Consider the following 27,002-nt stretch of genomic DNA (forward strand, 5'->3'; position numbering starts at 1 on the left):
GCAGGACCGGCCATTGGATTTAAAAGAATTTTTACAGATAACAATTTAAAATAAAGGAAATAAGGAACAAAAAAGGCATCTGGCTTAGAATGAACTTGAGAATGTGACACTATAGTAGGTCCTGGTCAGGAACCAATGCGCCTTCGGATGAATGGGACGATAAAATAACATTTTGGCACGTCCATTTTGTTTTTATTAGAGATTTGTAACAGAGTCAGGGTTGCAAAAATCTTCATATTTGGATGGGTAAATGTTCGAGTTTATTGACGACCGTTCGAGATGGTGTGAAGTCCGTTTTTTGAAGACGAAAGTCGAAGTGTACATAATTACAACCGAGTACGTGTCTCTTTCGCCGAGTAAGGCGTAAAATTAAAGTGCTTACAATCGATAATGGGGATGAATATACCAACAATGAATTTAACGACTATTTAAAAAAAAAGGAATCGCTAGAATGTTGACGGCACCACATAATACCGAACAAAACGGTGCGGCGGAAAGAAAAACCTACCAAGAGCCTAAATGGTCGAACAGTTCCAGACATCTTATGTTTTTTAAGGTAGTATTTGGTATGCAAATCTTGGCCAAAGAAGGTCAAAGAAAAGGAAAGTTCGTTTCACGTGGGTAACAGTGCTTTTTTCTTGACTATTTATCCAATATGGTCGAAGGCACTGAAATACAACTACACTGTACTGGTTCGCGTGTCCGATCCGAGAGGGCGAACTCGGTTCTACTCTCGTGCATGCATAGAGCAGCCAATTTAATATTTTTTTAATATAATCGTTTAGTCAATGACAGAAATCCCCCTTGCGCACTATCTCGCTCGTGGAGGCCGCCACTACGCGTTCTAGTATAGTTCAGTACGGTCGACGATGAAACGACAAAACTGCTGATCACCAGGGACGTAAAATTTATCGAGGCTTTACCACCGTAACCTATTGCTTACGATGGAGGTGACTTAATGGAGAACAACGTATGAAGTTCCACCTTGTGTAGAAATCGAGTTCCTGCCAACACCGAGCGAGAAGGAAGCCATTGAGAACGTCAGAAATGAAGAAGAAAACATACCTTGGGTCAAGGGGTCAGGACGCGACGAATTTCCGAACCCCATCCTTATTCAGCGCACTGCTTCGCCGAACACCTACAAACTCACGACCTTTACCTATCTATGCCATAGTTTACGTTTCCCAATTCGATTGAGCGCGCCCTGCTGAATTAGATGGGGTTTCGGAACTCAAATAAATTGAGTCGTCATTTGGTGACGTAACTTATTTTTCTTGGAATTGTGCACTGAGTACCTATCTATATGTACCATACCCTCGACCATACCATACGCGAATAAGATGGAAAGTCTTCATATAAGTTGTTCATCAAATATTAATTATTGTGGGAAATCAGTATAAAATAAATATGAACAATTAATCACGCAAAATAATGAGTTCGGCTCTATTCGGTATAGCGATGCGCTGAATACGAATGCGGTTCAGAAATTCGCGGCCGGGACACGTCGCCGTATGCACACAATGCCGACACGATTTTTTGATGGTCCATATCGCCGACTAGGGACACTATGCCGACAGACCCTCCGCCAATCGTGCTCACATCATCGACAAGTGCGCAAGGGCCTCAACGCCGACAACGCCTACTTCGCTGATGGACACTATGCCAACCGTGCCCACATCGCCGACAAGTGTACAAGGGGCACTAAGCCGAACGTGCCCATACCGTTGACTCATACAACACTTCTTAATGAAGCTGGACGGTGTTCAACACCAAGCAGCTTTTGACGTTGAGTTATTGTAGGTTTAGAATTTGTTTTTTTTTTATTTTTGGAATTATAGACTCATAGGAAAATTCTTAATGAAACTGGACGGAGTGTGAAACAAATCAGCTTTGAGTATTAGGTTATTTGTAGGTTTAGAACATTTTTTAAACTTTTTTAAAATGCAAAATGCGCGTGTCGGCGATGAGTTCTGGTGGACCGAAAACCTAATGGACAAGAAGTTGTTGGAAGTCGAATGGTATTGAGGAATAAGTTCAGACTGAATGGCATGCTTGAAAAACTCAGAATGCGTCTAGTCGCTCAAGACTCTTAAGTAACGACTTGTGATTAAGAAGTTAATGCTGGCTTGCTCCACGTCGGGACTGGTGGTCGTCGACAGAAATTCTTACAAGTGGTATGAATGCTGTATCGCTATGAGTTCGTATCGTCGTCGAAATTTGCCTCACTATGGCGAGTTTGGCGTCGTCCGTTGCCTCACTATAGGACAGCTCGGTTTTATCGTTATAATGCCTCGGTATAGGACACCTCGGCTTTGTCGTTGTAATGCCTCACTATGGGACAGCTCGGCTTGATCCTACTGCTTACTATAGGACAGCTCGCAGCAGAATGAATTCTAACGCAAGCGCACTGCGTTCTAAATGGGATGGAATTTTAATCGACCATATTTTACTAATCTCTGATTCATTAAATTGGGGATTCCGCAGTAATTAGGACGGATTCATCTATAGATTTCCGTAGGGAGCAAATAATTGGCATTATATCTTGTTATCGTAAGTGTAATGTATTCACATTAGTATAATACTAAACGTCAACATAAACGTACCTGTTTACTAAGTTTATATATTTACTTTAATTAAAGGTGTACTTAATTTACATGCCTTATTATTTAATGTGGTCAGAAACCACCACTGTAAGTTCCCCCATTTGCATTTTCCGTAATTGAAGTGTACCATTTCTTTAGGTTTCGGCTGATATTTCTCATCTTACATCCTTTTCCATTAACGATTATTGCATTCATCTATAATTAGCTCTCTTATTTAAGAGGTATGTACAATGTACATTTCAGTTTATCAAGAAAAAAGGGTTACCTGTGATTTTCCTTTAGAGTTTTAGAGACAGTTTTTTTTATCACGCAAAAGTCTCTTTTACCTAAATGTTGCTGTTGAAGGCAAATTATTATATGATATTCGTTACAAGCCGCCATATCAATATCATTAATGTTTATAATTTTTAACTCAATATTATTTTCCACTCGAAATGGAGAGGTTCGTCCATTACAGCCATCTTAATTTTGACATAAAGTTGAGAAAACTCAACTTTCAGCCACTTGCTTCGGTAGGCAAAACGTAGGAAGTGTTCCTACCGAAGATCAAGTAGTACCTGATTTTCGGCCCTCAACAGGCTTGCGTCCAATTACAGAGTGACCCGCATAATGCTTTTTAAGGGTGGCCCTGCAGAATGATTTATACTACCTTACGAATTAGGAAAACTGCTGGAAAACCTAATTCGGAGTAGGGGAGTGCGGGGTACGTTCGGACACGGGGCACTTCCGGACAGTTCAAATTTACCGCCTTAAGTGTATTGTCACCTAACGTAGCTGCATATATAATTCGGCTATAACACACAAAACGATCCTTAGAAACAGTGCGGATGTGCGACGAATGTGTTTCTTTATATGAGATAAATTCTGTTTATTCACTCTATGTGTAAGTATTTTGACGCTCTATCTCGTAAGCTATAGTTCTTCATACTTTGATATATTCTCAAATTTTACTTTCACCCTTCCAAATAGCTCACTTTTTGATTTTGATAGTTTGAATACATAATCATTCTTTCTTTTAAATGCCAATTATAATCTTACTTGTAGGGGTACATTCGGTTCGGACATATCATTGGAGGTAGATTCAGACTGTCCGAATATGCCCCATAGTACGTCCGAATGAGCCCCATAGTATGTCCGAATGTACCGCATCCGCCTATTATCTCGACTCTGCTCTTTGTGAATTTGGATCATTTTAATGTTCAATAGTTAGGTTATTATAGTGACTACGTTGTGATTTTTTCTTAATTAAAGGTAGGTAGTACTTACATCAACAGTTTTATTTCTGGAAAGAATTTATAATGTCCGATTGTGCCCTATGCGAGGCACATTCGGACAAAACCAAAATTTTCTCATATTTTGAAGAGAGTACCTATAATATTTGTGAAAATACATTCATTTGAAGTTATGCATCCGAACGTACCTCGCACTCCCCTCCCCTAGCCGTCAGAATGTTCGAATGATCCAAGGACGTACTCATTTCTGCAACAGACTAACGCTCTAACCCTGAGCCACATAGACGGTGCTGTTAGTTATTTGGACTGAAAGATTTAACATGAAGGTACAAATTGAGTGCAGATTTTAAGTGTTGTATTTAGGTGTTGCGAGAGGTGTTGTAACAATCGTCTGGAGGGGAAGTGTTAGAGATAATTTACTCTAGCGCGCACGATTGCTTTGGTCATTTGGTCAAGCTTTTCACCGTTGCCTAAGTAACATAGACATAACGTAGATGTCACAATTCGCTAATGTTACACGAATCATATCGTCCCGGTTTATTCCATTCTTTCTTCGCCCAATCGTTTTTGAAGTTTGAGCGTAAATTTCACGTGTACAAATACGTTACGTCTTTGCGAAGGAACTAAAAACGTACGTTTTCAGTTTTTTCTCTTACCGTTACCAGTTAATTTCCAGGGAAACAAAAATTTGTTTACTTTGGAAGTTATCTATTAGATAGGGTTAATCGGAACACGAATAACTGGCCCTTATGGTACCATGAGTACATTGTAAGATAGTTTGTTTGAAAAGCATATCTCTGACGCTGACCTCAATGCTCAATACGTTTATAAATGAATTATTATTAACATTAATGTACAGAACTAACTTCAAGTATATATTTGCAATAAATTATAGTATTTACGATGTTATCTTAGTTAAGTACGAGTTGTCAGGACATTTGACCCGAAAATAAGTATACCTAAGGTTATTTTATTATGACATCTTCCCACATATAGACAAAGTTATAATTTTATGAGCAGTCTCTGTTAGTTCGACCCCAATCGTTGTGATTTATGAGCAGTAAACACAATTGAAAGCCGAGTCTAATTTATATTTATCATTCCAATTAAATATGTTTTATGCTTCCAAAGGAAGCGATGCGTGTTGCATTCGTTATGACAGTTACAAAGTGATTCAGTTATAAAAACGTATTCTTTCCAGTATGAAAATATAAAGCTCCTTTAACAAAAGAAAATAAATTACACTTAAAGCATAACGGTTGCTTCCTTACGTTATTCAGGATATGAGTAATGTAAAAGGCGTTAAATAATGTATTTATTTATGATTGGGGTAATGAAACTGTGTCTTATCTTCATCCAATTATACTTAATTGATTTAATTACTTAATGGCGTAGCGCTATACATCGTAATGTTGAACTGAAATAGATTACGCGGTCTTTGCGGATTAGCACACGATAAGAGTGATGCATGGCAGGAAGTCGCGAAGACGCGGCAGGAGATTAGTGGGGATCGCTTGTAGAGCACAGGGTGGCTTCCGGCCATGACAGTCGAGATAAATCACCGATTTCGCTCACCAACCGATTAATGGCCGAACAAATGTAGAAAATCACCCTTGAACTTTAAGGCTGTTCTACTTCTAGGTCGAAGGGTTATTTGTTAACATGGAGGAAAAGATAAAAACGGAACGCATTATCAATGACACATCCATTCTCCTTCTTTTTTGTGTTGTAACGTCCTTTAAACGGTACATTTAATACATTAAAGATTTATTTTATTATACTGAAATTTTATGGTCTCGTGCTGTACAAAAATATCTATAAATTATGCGAAATGGACTATAGTAGTGGGATAGGAAAGTAAAATTTCTTTGTAGTTTGAAGCTATTCCTCCTCCTAGGAATAGTCTTGAGTTTGAACACCTTCCATTAAATGTGTTATAATAGCTAAATAGCCCACCTACAAATACGTCATTATGCAATTTGTCCACACTTCCCTTGATAGAGGTTAATGTGGACATTTCATATTGGGGTCAGTATGGACATAATCAAACAAGTAATTCTTTTTATTAAATTTTATGTATATCATAAGTTTACTTTTGCTTTTTAACAGCACATTGTTGTTCTAACCTAGTTTTCTTCGGGGTGTCTATGTAAATACGCGACATGCCCCTAGTTCGTTTCTGCAGAGTTTTATGTGACTCTGATTTGGGCACTAGTGGTTTGATTTCTTCCAGTAATAATGTATTTGAGTCCAATGCCTGACTAACCGGTTTTGAAGCCAATGGGGTGACACTATCTGATACATATGAAAATCAGCGTATTTCATGTCACATTACATCAATCTTACTTTGCGATTCTGGAATATTAATTTTGTCCGCGACATAATTGCAATAGTATTCTTCTTGGGTTAATATTTAGATGTTAACCGGTCATATTCCTGCTTTCTTAAAAGCTGATGTTATTTTTTAGGGGTCAAAGATTGCAGGTATGCTTTTGATGCAATTTGAGCCATTTCGTAGATGTTGGCAGGTTACCAGAGTTTGACCTCATCCATCAGTCATTCAAAAATACCTTTGCTGCTGTCCACCCTCCTATCGTAACCCCGAATCCAGCTGCTGCTTTAATCGGGCCATAAACTGCAACATCCGAAGGTTACAGCCTATGAGAACAATGAGGAGGAAAGATCCGCACAACTATACCGTTACTTTTTGAATAACTGATTAATTAATTAATTAATGTGTTTCAGGAGTGATGAAAAAAGTGATATCCAACCGCTACGAGTTGCTAACCCTTGTGTTTAAGAAATTGGTCTTTAAATCGCACGCGAGGAAAAACAAAAGCAGGGGTAGACTACAACCTGCGGCATTTTTAATTCCACATACGGTAACTAGCTTTCCGTGTTCAGCAGATACTATTTGACCTACTTACCTTTTACGTGGTTGTGGTAGAACTTATGGAGTTTGTAGAACTGTAGTCAAGCCTGTTTCATCAATAGTATATAGTCTGCGAGACTATTTCCTATTTCCAAACCTGAAGAAATGGTTGGGCGGTAAGAGATTTGGGTCGAATGAAAAGATCCTCACGGAAACAAACGTTTATTTTGAGGAATTTGACAACACCTATTATTTGGAAGCAATAAAAATTGGAAAAACGGTTGACTAAATGTATCAAGCTAAAATAATTAGGTTGAGAAATAAAACGCTCTGCTCGTAATGTTGCCAGCATTAAGTCATATCCCCATTTTAATGTGACGTCACCAACGGACCTGGCTGTCATGATTAAATGTTATAATTTGCTAAGTTGTAAACGTTTTTGTATTGTTATTTATTTTATTAATATTTGTTATAACTTGTGCATAAGTGTTCGCTGTATTGTAACAAAAATGGCTAGACGACGATGTGCAATATTGGACTATAATAAGAATTAGAAATAGCATTCACATTGTACTCTCAACTGGGGCTCAGTTTAGTCACTATCATAAAAATCGTCGACACATCGCCATTATAAGATTTGAAAGATCAGTTATTTTAAGAAGGACTGACTGACTGATTGACTTGGCTGCATTTTTCATGGATGATGAAGGGCAAGAAAACCAGAAATGCGGGAAGAAGCGGATTCACAACATTTTGAATAAGCGAAAACCCGACGGAGAATTTGTAGGCTTGTAGACGACGAATGACAAGTGTTTTTAATGCAAATACCTACCTACAACATCCATTTGGACGAATTAGAATTAACATAATAGTCGCACATCCATCGGCCATCCGTCCGTGTACGCGATAACTCTTTTTAAAAGTGACCGGTCGTGTTGAAATACGGGTATTTGGGATATTAAGGTAGGACGCTATTGATTTTCAGGAAGCTGGCTCAACAGGAACAGAAGTTATAGGACCTCGAGTGAATCGGGAATGGGAAAACTCGTGGGTGGGCTCATATATATATATATAATAGAAATCAACATACTTCATTCCATAGGTCATGTATCGAGTTCGGACTTTCACTAGATCATTCCTTATTACTCTTATGCCCGTTTGCACCGACAAATTTAAGCGGAGCTTAGCTTAAGCGTACCTTAAAATCTATGGCAACCATTGTCGCAATAATCGTTGCCGTGCATATAAAATGTAATTAATTAATTTAGTAATAGAGAGCTTAAATTATTAGTAAACATTCTAACATTGTAAACATTAAGGCTGAAATTCATTGTTAATTATATCCCAACTAAAAATAATTTACCTCGCCTTGGTTCCATATAAATGGGATTGTTTTTTTAAAGACGGTGGAGTCAGTTGTTCAGTAGAATCATTTCTCGCGTTAGGATGAATTGGAATTACGCATAAGGTAATGAAAAGTTTTTCCATTTTCCAATGATCTATCATGAGGATCAAAGATAGCCCCACTCTCCCAAGTCTCTTCTAAAGATCCAAACCTATCAAAATTGAACTAATGCAAATTGAACTCTCTTCTGTTTTTTCCAGCGAAAACTGTTTCACGAAAGTTTTCAAGACGAATATGGTCATGATTTGGCGAATGTGGCGTCGAACGGCATTTTCATAAGTAAATTGTAATCAATCAAATATCAATTTAAAAAAAAGTAACTAATAATTTAAGATTTCTATCGTCATATTGTCCGAATCCATAAAAATGCACATCTAATATGACAAATGGTTTGGTTTGGTCAACATGGGATTGAGGATATCTACCAATCACAGTGGATTATATAAAACATCAATCATAATAATTCAACGAGACACATATGTGCAAGAATTGAAGCGATAGCCAATGTTTGTACTAGAATAGAACGTTACACCTTTAGGTAACGAGGGAATGTCAACAACTCGATCGAAATGACCGATTGCGCCTTCAGCAAACTCGATTCGATTGCGATGCAACATATTGGACCGTTTCATCGGAGGGAGAGTTCCATAAATCTATTCACGGGCGTGTTTTTCTCTTGATCCGACAAAGCGGTAGCGGTGATTTACATTTTCTATCGAAACGAAAGAGGCGCATAAATTACAGGAATGTCCCATCAAATGGATCGTATATCTTGTATCCTCTGTTCGCTGACCAAGTGTTGTGGTTCTAACGGGCCGTTAATCATTTTACCGGACGCGCCCTTTGTACTGCCTCGTCGACGATGGACCTAGTTAAGGGAGGGCTAGAGACGATAAAAGCATCTATAAATCTCTCTCACACTGAAATGCTTTATGAATCTGCAAACGATTTCTATACTTCATTCGAACAGCATTTCCGATATGCAATGAATCTGTCAAATCGGATAACCTACAAGCATGCGTTTACGTACATAATGTTTCATCAGGTAGCATTGTTAGAGGAGATCCCTGCCGGTGGTATTAATAAACCTTTGGCGGTCACAATCCATCATTCGCACTAGTCTGTTTCCTCTTGGCCGCTCCAAATTATGTAGCTTTCAAAGGCAACTGATCCCAAGCATGGAATACAAAGGACGTTCAACAAAGCCGACCAACTTCATGTATTAGGAGCATTCAGAGAGAATTAATTACAGCGAGCGATGTAAAGTCACCCGCCGAGTTTTACTCCAACTTCTCCGTATGACTTCCAACTAATAACTTGTGTGGTGAAACAAAACTGCACGGTCACCCAGACATATTACAGAAATTGCAGCTGTCCTTTCATTAATCCCCCATTTTCGCAATATTGATATGTCGTGTGTGATTAAATTGTTCGCCTTTGTAATTATAGTGATATAATTGTATGTACTTTGAGGTATTCAAGGGGATGTGAATTGAAAACACGCAATGCAACATGTTCATTTTTAATTCATTTTATTGTGAGCCTACAGGATCTAACATTGGTTTAATAACGCACAAGTCCTTTTGTTTAAATAAATAAACGTTAAAATTCTTGTAATGACAAATAAAGCAACGTGGTTGTGTTTGGTTTCCTACATGAAGATTTTGTTTTGTTTTCGAAAATTCATAAGAAAAAGCTGTTTGGTCTTGTTTTTACATGCATAAACAATATGTTCATGAATTCTGACCATTTTTTTGTCGTAGGAATCCTTAAATAATGGAGAAAAAGAACCTTCTGCAATGGGACAATAAAAAAGCATATTTTCAACAAAGAATCTCCAGGGCGGAGATGTTAATTCTGCTGCTCATGTTTTAAATAGAACTGGATCAATTATCCTAAGGAGTAAAATTACAGCCTCAAGAAACTGTTAAAGTTAATAACTTCAAAATTTTGAAGTTAACTATGTACACGTGCCAAATTAGAAAATACAAAAGCTAGATATCAAAAGTCAACAAGGTATTTTGAGAGTTATTGTATATTTTAGGTGTACAACCATTGAATAACAACAACATTCAGCTTAGCGTTCACCAACTTCTGGTTTTTTATGTGGGTATCTAAAGTCCAAAATCTCACTGAAAGGAAAAACTACGTACAGTCCGTTTAAGATAAGCTTGCAACTTTCACTAAATGTACAGAATGGGAAAGAAATATTCTTTTTAAAATAAGATTTCCATTCTGCTGCTAACGGTTTATTTTCTCCAGTAGAAGCATTAGTATGGTTCACAGTATATTTTGTTGAAAGTTCCCCGTAACTTTTGAATAGAGTAGTAGTGAACAGATTCGCCTTTAACTCCGTAGGAGGATATAATTTCATTTTTTCTTCTTTATCGTAAGTACCGCCATTTACATTTCATTTAATTGAAGTGTACCTTTCCTTTCCTTTAGGCTGTCATCTGTTATACGACAATTTTCCATGGACGATTGATGCATTGAGCTATAATTAGCCCTCTTATTTAAGAGGTATGTACATTTTATGACACCAACGAAAGAGTTACCTTTGATTTGTTTAGGGTTTCTAACTCAAGTTTTAGTTTTCATTTTTAGTTTTAATGTTCGTTTAAATTCAAATTTAATCCAACTGTAAGGACTCGCTTAAGCTTTCAATTCTAGATAGGGAGTGCCTAAACTCGTCGTTGGACACCCTGATTGCAGGTACCTCATCTAAGTGGGAAAAGTAGCGTGCCTGAAGAAAGTTTTCTAACAGTTCTACTTAGACGCATAAAAATTATTGATTTTTTAATAGTGCTGATTTTTAAAGATCTAATATATATTTGCCAATTAAAATCTAATGTTTATAACTGTACAACATTGTCAGCTGACAAATCAAATGAATGAAAACAAGCACACAACTAATCGTGCAGATTGTACTAATTGGTAGCTTCACATCGAGCATCGAAATCTTAAATCGTAACGAAGACACAAACAAAGTTGATATATTTATCATGATAATAATTATTTTTATTGAGGATACGTCCTGCAGCGCCTTCGGTTTTATAGGATTTAATTAAAGCAGATTTATCGAATTTTTCTGTTATCTGATCCTAAAAAATTCTCGAATTAGAGTATTGTTATAAATCAGATGATTAACAAGCTGATACGGCTCTTTACCGAAGTTAACTGTTGTTAACAAGGTACTTGTCTGCGGAGTGCAAGACCTGCTTACACGTGGACTAATGAATATAGGATTTAGCTTGAGATAGTTTCCACCTTAATGCCACGCTTAGTTAGTACATACGTTGCATGAGATGTCTAATTAGAATACAAGTTCTTACGCGTTGAACTTACCAGATAATATGATAATATCTTCGTCACGAAGGCAGTGTTAGTGGTGGCAAAAGCAACTTAACCAATTTCAGTTCAGAAATTTACGAGTTCTACACGCCTTTCTTACTATTTTTGGTCATTATTTCAATAACATTAAAAATTCACTATTGTCCGCCTGTCACTCTGTGCTATTATTAAAACACACTGATTTAAATATAAGGTTAAATTACATCAGAAGCGAAACCTTTTCCTAATACTCTCCATTTAAATAATAACGCAAAAAAAGAAAAACGTTCAAATATTTTGAAAAAGATCATACAAATAAGTGAAAGTACTAATTATCATTAATTATTTTCCTCAACTTAATGGTGTACGCATGTAGGTAGGATTTTCCCAGATGGAAACCAACACGATTTTCAGTAGAAAATGAGCATGTGGTAAGTTTTACTACGCTTCTACTCGTATACAGGGTGCCCATCGCATTATGTATGGAATATAGTATAATATCTCTGTAATTATCGACTGTATACAAAATTTTTTTTTATTTCAGAAAACAATTAAATTTTTTTAAATAGCAATGCACACTTCTCTTTTCAATGACGTAACACGTTAGCATCCTTGTAGAAGAAATTAATTTTTATTTGAAGCTTTTTGTGATAGGTTTTGACACTGTCTTGCAGTTAATGGTGAACATGTTGAACATTAATTGCGATGAAATTCATTTTACTGCTAATTTTGTTTTATCTTCAAGGTTTAATAGGAAACGTACAAGTTCATTTTTTTATTTTGATGTACGATATATGGGTTACTGTTATTGATCTAATTATAATAATTTTTTTTGAAAAATTGAATAGGGATACTCACATGTTATATCATCGAAAAGAGAAAAAAATCAAATTAGCCTAATGAAAAGGTACACTGCTAATAAAAAAAATCATTTGCTTACGATACTCATTTGCTTTCTGAAATAAAAACAACTGAATGCTGACTTATTATGGGAAATAAAATGTTAAACAACTTTCATATAGAAAAATTTCTTATACATTCGATATTTACCGAGATATTCCATACATAATGGGCACCCTGTATATGAGTACCCTCACAAATCAATATCGATATTACCATAGAATAAACTAATCTTAATAGTATAAACGTATGTTGCTGTAGTTGTACAAATTACGTTAGACGAACGTTTTATTTGGCTTCGGCGCCTGCAGTGATGATTGGTCACCCTGTATGTTGCATATCAATTTTGATGTTGGCGTTAAATGTGGTGATGGGTGGGATTGAACGTAATGCCGATGATGTCAATTGATTTGGAAGTCGATTTTGTTTCGCATTTGTTGTTAATTTTGTTTAAATAATTGATTTGTTTATTTATTGTAAAGAAATTACGTGTTATAAGATTAGATTTAAACATTTGGAAATTATTTGCATTGTATTTGTGAAGGTTTATCTATGTTTTTCTCCGGTCATGGATAAGAAGTTTTCATATCGCTGCGTACGATAACTAAATTTCATGATAAGGACGTGTTATCTCTTGTAAGAAAACAGAGGTGCAGCTTAATCTTTAGCATTATTTTGTTAAGGAAGGCGGAACAGAAGCGAGGAAATGGAATGAATAGAAATGGAAGAGACGGACGTTAAACGATAGGCTTTTTCGCCTGTTGCCTTTTCGGTTTGTTTAATCGTGGCTCTTTTTTGGCGGAAGACGCGAACGAGTCTTTTGGATGTTGAAACACAGCCGTATTTGAGCGTGTTTTGCAAGACAGTTCGTCTTGTCAGTTATGAAGTTTTGTAAAGCAATGGTAGCTGTATGTTATAAACGAAGAGTTTTAAGTGAAGTCAAAGAAGTCAAGTTCCGTGTCATTTTGTGTCTGTTTGTTTGAAAATTGTAATTGACTGGAGATTTTGGATTATTGACATTGATTTGCTTTAATAATTGTCTTTCGATGGACTGTTTACGTGACCTTGAGTACTTGATTTTCTTTCATCCTGATTGGTTTATGTCGAATAACTTTGTTTCATCTGCAAATGGTTGGTTTTATGTTCTCAAATGACATTTTTCTATTTCGTACCCAGGTTCACGTATTGCAGTTCGCTTTATTATTATTGTACAGTGTTTGTAAAGATAGAAATAATTTGCTTTTAGTACCTGGCGGTGATTCATTTGACATTGTGTTGGTTTCACATGCGATTATAAATAAACTTTGAATATTTCCCACCAATGCGAAGTAGGTATATTTTTGCGAGTGAATGTGTATTACCTTGTCAGCAATTGTTTCGCCTCAACCCCCGTTTACTAAAATGTGTTCTCTTATAGTAAAGGCGATATAAAAATACGAACCGTTAACCTTTAATAAAGATATTTGACTTTTTATTTAATCCTTTACCCCTTATCCTTGAGGCCAGAAGAGGGTTAGGACCGAGGAGCAACCCCGGCATATCAATATAATTACACAACAAGAACCACCCCTAACTTAATCAAAAATTTCATCAAAAAAGAAGATAAAGGTAATTGTTTGAGATAACGGGGGTATTTTAATCCCAAAAAAAATGGTTGAATTAGATAAGAAAAATTTCCAAGAATTAGTGCAAAATGTGCCGATTTGAATTTCATTGCATTGGGTATCGTCGCTTCTATGCACCTGTTATTGGTTTTACGAAATTTAAATGGAATTTCCGTTTAAATACGGGAGAGGCGGAAAGAAGACGCTTTTTGCCAAGTTCAAGGCCGGAGTGTCGTCGGTTTTAAGAAGCTTATTTTGTTTGCCATCGAAGCGAAGCTATGGTCCGTTGGAACATTTTTTTGCCTATATCGAAGTCGATCTGCTGACCATTAGAAACAGTTTTTTTTTTTCGATTTCGGTCAAGTTCGAGCCCAAGTTACTGTTCGGTTATAGAAGACAATTAGTCAGTCAGTTTGCCCAGTTCGAGGCTGAATACGTTTAAGTTATCGAGAAAAGCTGGTCTCTAACTTAATTAGTTTCTCAAGTTTGAAGACTGTTCTGGTTTTTCGTTTGTGCTGTGTTCAGGAAAAGCGTCTATGAAAAAATTTGGAGTATATTGGGAGCATCGGACGGAGATTTCAAGTTGATAAGGGCTACGTTTTATGAAGTGTCAAGATGAATTTTCCTGCAGTAGGTCCAAGTTTGTGTGTGTTTGTCTGTGTAAATTCATTCAAGTTATGTGTTAACTCGGACCCTTTATTAGCGACGAACAGAGAAGTTTCATGTTCAAATTACGATTAATTTTATTTGATTCTCGCCGAATATTCATTATAAGTGTTGGTCAACATTTTAGTAACAGTCCGTTTGCAATTCGAAGATTTTGATCTTGCCCACTGTCTGCCAGGAAGGGTCGGGATTAGATCTTTTTTTTTTGAGGATCTGTACTGCGAAAAGTTATATTTAATTGAAGAGCTAGTTAGGCCTTTTTTTATGGTTTATTTTGCGCTATGATTTTTATATATTGTTGTGTGCAATGGCATGAATTCATTACATTATCCCTTGAGCGCTTTTAAGCCGTTAAACGTAAATGTGTTGCCTGGTTGGTTGAAAACTACTATATGTATAGATAGATTCCCCTACAATGCTCCATTTTCTAATGATCAATAACTCATATTACGCCATAGAAAATGATACCTTTCCAAAAAAGACACTGTGTACATAAACACACATGTTTACGTTATTTATCTTATATAATAAATGGCCTACAGAATTTCCATTAAAATAAAATATTGGCCACAGAGTAAAGTAATAAATTCAATTTGTATCAAATCGTAATTCATTTTTTATGACACATTTTGGTTAGAATGCATTTTCAAATTTTCTGCTACATAAAACACTCGGAGACGCTTTAATGTCGACAACAGAATCGGAGAAAGAAAACAAATTATAGAGTGTAAGGATAAGCGTTGTTGATTCGTTCTGTGTGGTAAATTATCCCAAAAGCAGCTAGTCCGTATGGCGTACGGTCGAAGAAAAATATAAAATGGAAAAGTAGTAAACATTTTTATGTCAGCATTTTAAATAAAGATCAAAGAAAATGTTCAAATTTCCAATTTACATTTTTTCACGTTGACTTTTTATTACATATTCATAAATAAATGAAAGCTATTTAATATGGAGCAGTAAGTTTTGAAGGATTAAGGATTACTTATATAAATTTTTTTCCGCGGAATTTTCTCAATCGCATAAAAGAGCGAGGCAACGTAACCTCCCCAGTTCTTTCAATATCATAAAATTTCGATACAGGTAAATCTTATATTGCTTTGAAACTCTGCACGAGTTTATGAAGTCAGATACGACGAAATAACTCTCATTTCGTATTCAAAATTTACAGCATGAACGGGGTTGCAAATACATTTCTCATAAACGTCAGTGGCAGCAGCTTATTTCCCGGCTACGACCATAAACATTGAGGAGCTGCCTTTCTATGTAGCCAATATGATATCATATTTTATTTTGATGTGACAGCACTTTGATTTAGGACCCTATAAAGCCCATCTCAGTTTTATGTGTTCTTCGATGTGGAAATACATAATGTCTATGCACAATATCGAGAAACAATTCATATAACCATTACATTAATCAAAATTACTCGCTAAACCTTACGCCATTTAAACGAAATCGCGTTTTGTCGTGTTAGAATTTTTATTAAAGCAGCTTTATTGCCCCTTCTTGTCGAATTATGGACTTTTAAAACTTCATCGACCCAAATAATTATTCTAAAGAGATTTATATTCTTGTTTATGTGAATTTAATTCATATTTATATTTTAATGTTCTACATTTTTCTTACAAGGAATATACGCTCTCCAAATAAAATACTTTCAGTGCTTATTTTACCACTGTAACGTTAAACTTAACGTGCAGGATATCTGTAGAAAACGTTAATTTGCCTATACTAAATAACGCAAAATAACGTTTCTTTGACGGATAACCCGCACGTTAAGTTTGACGTTTGTAATAATCATAGGCTGATTTTCATTCCCTGTGATGTATCATTAACGTTAAACTTAACGTGCAGGTTATCTGTAGAAAAAGTTATTTAACCCATACTGTAACGTAAAATAATGTTGTTTTGTTTATTTTTTAAAATATACGGTAAATTTCAGCGCTTGTATATGGCGTATAATATATTTGAAGTGAAAACTTTTGCAATTACAAATCGATTATCTTTACACCCTAAATTTAGGCCCCACTATGAACCACTCAAAAATCAGACAGAATATCGTAAAGGTATCCGGCTTCAAATGATATAGAAATTATTGATATTTACCCAAGAGTTAAAATTCATTAAAAACTTATAGGAGAAAGCTACCCTAGTTACATATTGATTTTAATTACATGCATGTATAAAATTACAATTAACAAAATTGAAATGCACATGTGCAGATAGAAAAATTTTCCTTTCTTTTAGTAGGTACGTATCAATATTGCTGTGTAAATAATGCCAGATTGGGACGTTATTGTCTGGATCAGGGCATTTGCAACGAATTAGGGTGTTATTAATTAAATGTCTGATCAAAATTCTTGCTAATCAATTTTGTTGGGATGATTTCCGATTTAATACAAAATAATTTTGCGATTCAAACCTGTAGTCAAGGTCAGATTTATTTACTTTCATGTAAAAATTAGTATTTCTTGGAATTTATTAAAAATAAGAAAATTTGCACATCCGTTTTTCGTTATCAATGCATTCGTTAATACGTTTGGGACAGCTTGAATTTGAGTTATTGAACTTTTCGTTTATTTTAGAAAAGATAAAGGTAATTGTTGTAACTTTTCCTGCCTGTATTGAATGTAACCATACGGAATGATTGACTGAATGCGCCTTCAGTGTGTTTACACACGATACACTTACAACGGTATGCTCTTGCGCATCTAGTGTGACGTCACGTGCGAACAAAACCACAGAATATAGAGCAAAATTACGCTTCTTAGATAGACAAATCACACTGATTTGTGTAGAGATCGTCGCGTCGGGTATTTCTGGGATTTAGCGATCGTATGAAATAAACTCTAACCAAAAATATAGGCTCTAAACATGAAGTGCGGCTTTTTAAGTAAATATTATGTAATTAATGCGTTATCAAAAGATCTAATCTCTCCTCCGTTTTCCTGTTATTTTGATTTTCATTATTACGTGGTGGTTTTAAAGTAGGTACAGGATCAGGTTTCAAATGTCCGCTATTTTTAAAAGTGTAATTAAGAAGTCGTTCCCATAGCGGTGCTTCAAAACGGCTGGATTCAAAATGGACAGAACAAATACAGACTATAAAATTAAACAGCAATGTAAATACTAAAATACACCATTTTTCAAGTTAATTTTATCATTACAACGACATGCAACAATCCATTTTCGAGAAAAGTCTTCAATGTCTGGAAATCGAAAGTATTATATTTCCGTTCCTTTTGATTTTCTATTAGAATTGCTCCATTGAACCACTACACAACCTGGCATTTTGGAATTTTCACTAACGATTAATTATATCAACAAATTAACGCTAAAGCTCGTAGATACAACTGATCAGTTGCAAACTGTCACGCGTGACATGTGTACTGGATCGTGAATAAACATTTGAATTTTGGCGCCACACGTTCGCAGGTGACGTAATGCGCAGTAGAAAACGCGCTTGAGAAAAATAATGAGCATACCGTGTGTAAGTGTATCGTGTGTTTACAGAGAGTGTGAGTTGGTACCATCGGGATTGCGTAAAATATCACTGACTTTTTCGTTGCAATGACAGGTACTTACTTTACGCAAGATGTGGAAATCTCATTAAATTCCAGGGGAATCAAGTTAAAATTGCCTAAATTAATCATCTAAACGTATTTACGAGAATGGATTTTGCTAACATCAATCTAGGCAAGGATATTTTTCCTATTGCCGTTGTTGACAATATTTTTGAGTAATTAGTTATTAGTTATGGAACTTTTCGTTTATTTTACAAAAGATAAAGGTAATTGTTGTAACTTTTCCTTTCTGCGTTGAATGTAACCATAGGCTGCTTGACTGAATGGGTCTTCAGTGTGTTTACGGAGAGTGTAAGATGGTACCATTAGGATTGCGTAAAATGTGACTTTGGCTTTTGCCGTTGCAATGACAGGTACTTACTTTATGAAAGATGTGGAAATCTCATGGCATTTCAGGGGCATCAAGTTAAAATTGCCGAAATTAATTATCTAAACGTATTTACGTGAATGAGCTGCTAACCTTAATCTAGGTAAGGATATTTTTCCTATTGCCGTTTACAATATCTTTCATGATTTGTAGGTTAGTCCTTGTCCATGTCCTTGGCAAATTCGAAGTTGATTATTATTTATCTATTCTCTATTGTATTTATATGGGAACCCAGTTACTAGGGTAAGCAAGATTAATTGTATCAGCATATGTTTGATTTCCACATTATAATTTCTTTACCGGGTATATTATCTGCACCTAAACAGTGATCATTAACACCTGTTAGACAATTTTGTTGCTTAATCTATTAATATACCGACCAATTATGCAACTGGTGGATCACCATCCATCACCCGAGACCGCAATATTACGTACTTAAGAGTTGCCGATGTTCGAGTCTCTCTTTTAGGAAGCCTAAATTTGGTAACATCATTTATGTAAAATGTGTCTTGGTCCTTAATTACCGTATATGCGTTGGTCATTCAACATTAATTTAAGCTTACATTCTTTGTGTATTTTTATGCCCTTGTTGTATTGATGCATGTATTCATTGTAGCAGGTATTCCGCTTGTGGACCTATTGTTCATTTTTTTTGCATTTATCCATTATGTTCCAAATCTAATTCCATTACTGTATTGGTTCTCTTGAAACAAGATCTAACAGGTACAGCTGTTTTGAGTATTACTTTGTACTTTAGTGTTATAGTATTAATATTACTTAGATACGGAATTGGTTACTTTAATAGTTTGTTATTGAAATTAAATGATTATATGTACAGGGTCATTCTTGACGAGCGTCCCTTAAGGGTTTTGGCACATGATTAATTGAAAAATAGGAGGTCTATATTTAAAATAACAAAGTTGATGGCTACTTTCGGTATTTGCGGAAGTGCGCCATCTTGAAAATATTTTAGTTCAATTCATCATGTGGCAAAACCCTTAAGGGAGTAATTATCTTTCTAACTGACGCTCGTCAAGAATGACCCTGTATAATGTATATGGTAGCTATCAATGATTATTCAGATAAGAAGTCAGCATTCGCCAATGATTGGTTCACTGGGAGACTTTTCTCACTAGCCGGTCAATTCCGTTTCCTATCCATAAAGAACCGCAACATTGTTTAGAGATAAGTTAATTCTAGGAATTTTGGTATACGTGACAATTTGCGTGTCGGCGGAGAGGCCGTTGCATTGGTTTATTTCGGTACTAGGGATTTATAATTGATTTTATCAAATCGTTAGTCAATTATGCCAAAGACTAAGTATAATGATTTTGAAAAGAAAATTATATACAAAACAAAACAAAAACTCTTTCATGTGTTTCATAGCTAATTTTAAAAGATGAAATAATAAATTTTGCATTTAAACCAATGCGTGAGCTTAAATAAACAATTTGAATAGTATGCCATGAAAATCCATATTGGAACACATTAAATCAAAATAAAACGAACTAGTATTTGTTAGTTTGATCCATTGATATTTACATTTCTGTTGCTGATTGTTGATTTGTTAAATTTGTTAGTAAAATGGAATTTGAAAAAATAATTTACAGGGTGTCCTTTATTATGAATTTTTAAGATCTCAATTTTTTGCTCTTCTGCCAAATGTTCCGGTACACATCGTAGAACAAATGTGGTTTCTGCACGATGGTGCCAAAGTAACTATTCCATTGTATTTTGATTTAATATTTTTCAATATGGATTTTCATGGCTTACTATTCAAATTGATTCATTTAAATGCAAAATTTAATATTTTATCTGGTTACATTGTGCTAATAAGCCCCCCAGGTATGATCATGAAATTGATAGAAATGGATAGAGGACACCTTAATTACACGTTATCAGTTAAAAAATTTGCGGAAGAAGCCTTACATTTTCCACAATCTTCATTCAAAGTTCACTTCATTTCGTCGTAAGTGGGGTTATATTACTCCAAATTTCATGATTGTTTTTCAGTTGGTACTGGTGTTCTTAACATTCCAGAGTGCCAACTTTAGTTAGTTTCTTTAGAGGTTATGTTATTTTTCCACGATTTAATTAACTTTAAACAATGGTATACAACTTTATACATGTTTTTAATTATACCATAATAACAGTAAGTAGTTCTCTACATCCTACATTGCTAAGCAGCGATTCATGGAAAATGCGAGTGATGTTCCTTCCCCTCTCGACCGCATTAGGCGGTGGATGCTAAGCGACGGTCGATACGATAAAGGTGTTCCAAGTTAAGCGGCGATCGCTAACGTAGCTGCGATCCATGGAAAATGCGAGAGATGTTCCTTCCCCTCTCGACCGTATTAGGCGGAGGATGCTAAGCGGCGATTGATACGAAAAAGGCGTTCCAAGTTAAGCGGCGATCGCTAACGTAGCTGCGATCCATCAGATCCATGGAAAATGCGAGAGATGTTCCTTCCCCTCTCGACCGTATTAGGCGGTGGATGCTAAGCGGCGATTCATATGAAACATGCAGGAAGTGCCCGGGTGTCCCCTCTCGGTGATCGATACCAAGAAATTTTTGCCACATGCAACCTTCTCTACGACATCCTTCTTCCCTAATGCCTTCAAGTTTAGATTGTATACGCTTCAAAAAGTGGTTATTAAAATGACAGTCACATGGAAGTGTCGCTTATTTGGTGTTTAAGTCGAACAAAACCTAAAATTGTATTGTATATTATACCTGTTGTACTACTTTTATTACATTCTATTAATTTACACGTTAAATCCAGCATATTTCATTTTAGTAGACGAAGAAGTTAACATAACCTACAAAAATTTACTGTCACCTTTGTTTATTAGTGGAAAAAGAGCTATCACATAAAATTTTTCAGTTTCGCCAACTTAAGAATTACAAAATATACGTAAAATAACACCAGATTTCCAGAAAATGAGGTGAACTTTTAATTAAGATTTTGGAAAATTTAGGCCCTCTTCCGCAAATTTTTTTATTCTAAACGTGTTATTAAGGTGTCCTCTATCCATTTCTATCAATTTCATGATCATACCTCGGGGGCTTATTAGCGTAACGTACCCTTTTATCTTTTAAAATTAGCTATGAAATACATGGAAGGGTTTTTGTTTTGTTTTGTTTATAATTTTTAACAGCCTACTGTAATTATTAAGAGGCTTTAAAAACCGAAAAACACTGTGAATTATTAGAATTTGTTAAATTACCAAAAATATGTAAAAGATAAATACAGAAATGTTTATATCGTTAGAAAGGTAATAAAATCCTACATTTTATGCAACAAAAAAAACTTGGTAGTTCTATTAAAAAATCAAGTTACCTTTGATTGAAGTTTTGAAAATTGATGGAGTCAACACAAAAAAGTATAACTTTACCCGTTCGGCATATGTTAGTACATTTGATGATTAATAAAATAATAACACTGCAAGGTCACGGCCTTCTAAGTTTTATGCTAACTGCGATATTCAATTTTTACTGGATATCTACTGTTTGAAAAAATGGCGGATTGCGGCTAAACGACTCATTTTAGATATAATGTTCAATACATAAAGTCACACTAAAATTGACCAAGAGATCGAAATATGTAATAATATACAAGGGGTTCCATTAACAAAAATGCAACTTTGATATAAATCACCCTGTATGACAATTGCAATTTCGTTGAAAATATTTTCAGTTTGTAGCCTCAAAAGTCCTCCAACTTGCTCTGCCCATGAATTTTAAATATGTGCATTAATAAACTCACAATCTTCCACTCAAACACTAGTGGCCCACCCTGTATATAATGCTGCCGCTCGCCCGACACAAACCGCTCCTCTCAGCTTCGCCACTGACTGTAACCGCCCTTTTATTTGCGCACACTTTTCAACAATAAAATCACTGAAATACTTTTCAAATGGATCATTTTAAAAACAGTAGAATGCATATAAAAATTCGAAAATGTCATTTAAGTTGCAATGCTGATCACCATATCCGCAATGTTTTTTTAATATCTTCTAAAGATCTAATGAAAGAAATTCACATCATATTACTAATGTACCTAGGTACGTCATTTTTATCCAAAAGTGCACATACGACCTTTTCTGAAACGACGACTTTAATGAATATTCGTTTTTAAATTTTTCTCGCAGTCGTGTTGTTTGCGTATTCCTTAAAAAGTCTGCAAGTAAAGTGTCGCCTTTAAATTTTCGATTTAAAAAGAAAAAGGCGGCAGTTATGCAACGATCGCGCCTGAATGCATTGAACGTGCTATGAAATAGGACCAATTTGCATGTCATTCATCTTCAGCCGCTCGGAAATTTTAATAAGGCATTCAAAAAGCATATCCATTAACCGGGGTAAGCTTGGGGAAGAAGGAGACAGGACCGAGGGCACTTCACACCGACTGCTTTCAATGGGACTGCGTGGTGAGAACAGGGAGGATGGTGCGGTAAAATGAGAAGGGTGTTAACTAGTCAAGCGCGTGACACAATGTTAGAAAAGCTAATGATCACCGCAGGGCATAAACATTTGTTGTAAAATATGCCGTTTGTACTAACTGCGAATAGGCGACAGATTTTATGTCAATATAACCTACAAATAACGCTTTGATCTCGGAGTACATTAATTAAGCAAAATTGGCATTCAGTTTTGGATTAATCAAAATCGGTATGGGAAATCTTTGATGATAGACTGAAAATATGGTATTGCCGCGATTTAATATCACAAATCAAGCTGCATATAAATGCCTGTTTTTGACAAGCTAAATGCATTTTAATGAAATTTGCACGTCAATGTTTGCAGTACAAAACGCATTAATGACGAAATTTTATTAAAATGTCCTATCCTATCAGTTCCCATCAGTATTAGTAATGAGAAATATTCGAATTTCATATCGTTCGCTTCCAATTTGAAGTAATATCTGAAGGGTTAAGCACGTACGAGGCGCTGATAGTAATCGTGGCCTGTCTGCGGTCATCACGGCAAACCACGACCCCAGTTAGTTGTCTGCAAGGCCAAGCCACAGCCTTAACCACTATTACAGAGATAATAATGACTTCAAACATTATCCCTCTATATGCTGTAATTGGTTCTGTAATATCGTAGGTACTCGCACCTTACCGTAATGTAGAATATAACATGAAATTTCCATTACGGTACCAATCTAAATTGCGGAAACATATATTCTACTTTATATTATTGTTATATACTTGGTTACAACGTAAGAAGGCATAAATTAACGTCGGAAATTTCTGCCTGCACTGATTTCCTCTTTCACAAGGCGCTCTATAATTTGCTGTCAATGCATGGGTGTATTTCTCAACCCATTTCAGAAGCAACGTCGATGCGATACGTTTTAAGCTAATATCATGAATGCATTAGTGCTTGTTAGAAACGATTGCCATTTTACTTGAAATGGAGGTGGTGCGCTTTTGGAATTTCAGGAAGATGGTAAGATTTATTACCTTACCCTCAAGCACTAATAATAAATAAAATTAATACTTTCCTACAAACTTATAGGTACCGTTTCACATGACAAATGTCTTTCACATCGCTATAAATTGTCTTCTGTTTATATACATTAACCTCGTATGAAATTGGCGTCAAATCTATTTTAGTAGGTACCAAAACTTCCAGCTCTGGCCAGATCCGGGATCCCACAGAAGTGAGTATGGGGGTCTCCTCGAAAAAATGTGGAAAAAGCTCAATGTAGTTTTTTAAGAACACGTTATCCACTCGTTTGATTCAGCCTGCGACATACTCTCCGAAACAAGATGACCAAGGTATTTTACTTCTTTTTGGAGACAGTTGCACTTCTTTGTCTTATGTTGGAGTTGGCACCGGGTAACCTCGGTCTATGTACTTCAATGGTAGAGCGCTGGGCTACATACCCGGAGGCTTTACAACGCTGTTGTAAGCTGTAGTGTAGTAAGCTTTGACCGATGATAAGAAGGCGATGTTTTTCTAGGACATGATTTACCACGCTGTAAATAATGTGCTTGATTTATTGTAACCTTACAAGTGACGACTGAAGAGTAGTGGGTTAAGAAAAAATAAACAATGAGAATAAGAAAAATTAATTACCTTTAATAACTGAATACATTCACAATCACAAATTTAAAACACGAAAAAATGTTAATGCGATTTTGCATTTGTTCTATTATGTGTTATGTTCAGGGCCAGATTGTGCCATCGTTTTTTTTTGTTTGATTCTTTTCAAGCGCAGAAGGACGTCCAGCTTGACGACGCTTTGCTCCTGAAGTAATTTTCTTCGGCTGATTGCAGTGGCCTGAACTCCGATTTCACGGGTTCCTTGGGATTGTTTAACGCTGTGAATGTCATTTATCATTTGCATCGGAGTCGAAATTTGTCTAAGGACTTTGTTTAATTTCAATATGCCCTTTGGTATCTCGGGTGTTCTGCAATTTTTTGCAACGTCTCTAAGTTTAAATAACTCTTCAACTGCGGTTGAATGAACTCCATGTAGGTGCTGAATCGGTTCGGTCAAGCTATAGTTGTAGGTAATATTGGAAATACAAGAGCCAATTAAAGTACTATGCGATCAAAAATGAGTTGCTGTCGAGTTATCTTTGGAATTTTTGTTTACATGGGAAATCGTACATAACTTGAACTTCCAAAGGCGACTCGACAGCAACTCATTTTTGATCGCCCGTTATAATTATGTCACCTACTAATAGGTATAAAATAAAACAAAAGAACCATATGGGTACCTTCTCTCCACCGTGTAGGAGATAGATGTGTAAATAATTTTTTCCAAAAAAACCTGCGCCCCTACAAGTTAACAAGTTAAAACTAAACAATTTCAATTATTTGCGAAATAAGCGCTCGCATCTGCATAGATAAGACTTAACGCATCATTTCTGTTGCAGTGCAGTAAACAATGTCTCACTAACTATCGCCTTCTTTGCGGCCAAAGCTTACTACACTACAGCTAACAGCAGCGTTGTAAAGCAGTAAGGATTGTCAAATCAAACGCCGCTAATATTTTGCCATACTTTACTGCGGTGCAACCTAGTACTGCGTTGCACCGTAGTAATCAATGCCTTTACGCTACCCGGAGTTCGGGTGTTAGAACCTGGGCTAAGGTAAGAATTTTGCATCTGTAACTGAGATGGGAATTTCCTCAGAACAGTTTCGAGGATCCTGCCAGCTACTGGGAATTAAATTGTCCTGCAGTTTTCCTAATTCGTATGGTGACTACCGGAGTAGTATAGAACAGCTTAAAACCTTCTGCACGGGCACCTCTAAAAAGCATTATGCGGGTCACTTTGGGATGATAAATAAATAAATTAAAAAATAAAAATAAATAATATATAAACACGTCTTCAAGATTCTGGAGGTCCTATTCTGACGTTCGACAATTATATCGTCCAAATACATAAGGCACGTCTTCCAGGATAAAACTGTACGGGGGCTAGGGGAGCCAACCTTGCATTTTATTCTGCTGGGTCGAGCTTTTGCACACATGAAGTACATACCCAGAGATAACTTTTAATAAATGTTGCCAAGTCTACCCCTATGACTGGAGTCGTGCATGGGGTTGCCTAACTTTAAGGGACAATTTTCTCGAAATCCCGTGTTTCAGGGCGTAGAGTCTCCAAACCTTGCCAGTTGAGTCCACTATGGAGCTCATTGGATGTGGTACGCATGGACATATGAAATCCATACCAGCGCGGGCACCCTAGCACACTGCTGATCCTGCTCCGCTATGAGGCCGAGAAGGAAATCCGTTGATTTACAGACAATCTTCAAAGTGTGGCGCATCATTGCCATTGACTGTGACTTTTCCCGGAGAACTGGCAGGATGGAAAACATTGTGACATCACAAGTCGATTGCAGAATCACTTGCTTAGAGTGAAATCCGGACAAGGTGTCTATTGTTGTCTCACTCCGACAAGCTTCAAGCCATTCATTCTCCTGAGCCAATGGATCTGATGAGGCACTTAACTGAGGCTGGCTAGTAGGTGACGGAGGGCACCGGGCATGTTTGCCGTACAAGTAGGAAGGCTCCACAATTGAGAACTCATCTGGCAGCGCAGCAACCTGTTCCTGGCGTGATGGGCACTCGCCAAAATCACGTTGTACACTTGAACAATAAAGAGCCAATATTACGACACAATTTCATCCGGGCTAAATATGCACCCACCGGATCAAGCGAACCCAGAAATACCCGGCGGCCCCCAGAGGTACCCAACGGCACCCCGCAACACACGGTGACACCCACCCAGCGTTATGCAACGGGACGCGGCGGCTGCCACACTCACCTTGAGATCCATGCTGCATGCTGGAAATTGCTGTGCCATGAGAAGAGTCTTTGGCCGTCATGGACGATGTGTCAGGGTTTATGTTATCCTTAACAGTTGTAAATCATCCAAGCTGCATGTTGATTGGGCACACTACTCCTTCATCGTGGTACT

The sequence above is a fragment of the Photinus pyralis genome, unplaced genomic scaffold, assembly GCF_008802855.1.
Source record: "Photinus pyralis isolate 1611_PpyrPB1 unplaced genomic scaffold, Ppyr1.3 Ppyr1.4_LG3b, whole genome shotgun sequence".
Classification (NCBI taxonomy): domain Eukaryota; kingdom Metazoa; phylum Arthropoda; class Insecta; order Coleoptera; family Lampyridae; genus Photinus; species Photinus pyralis.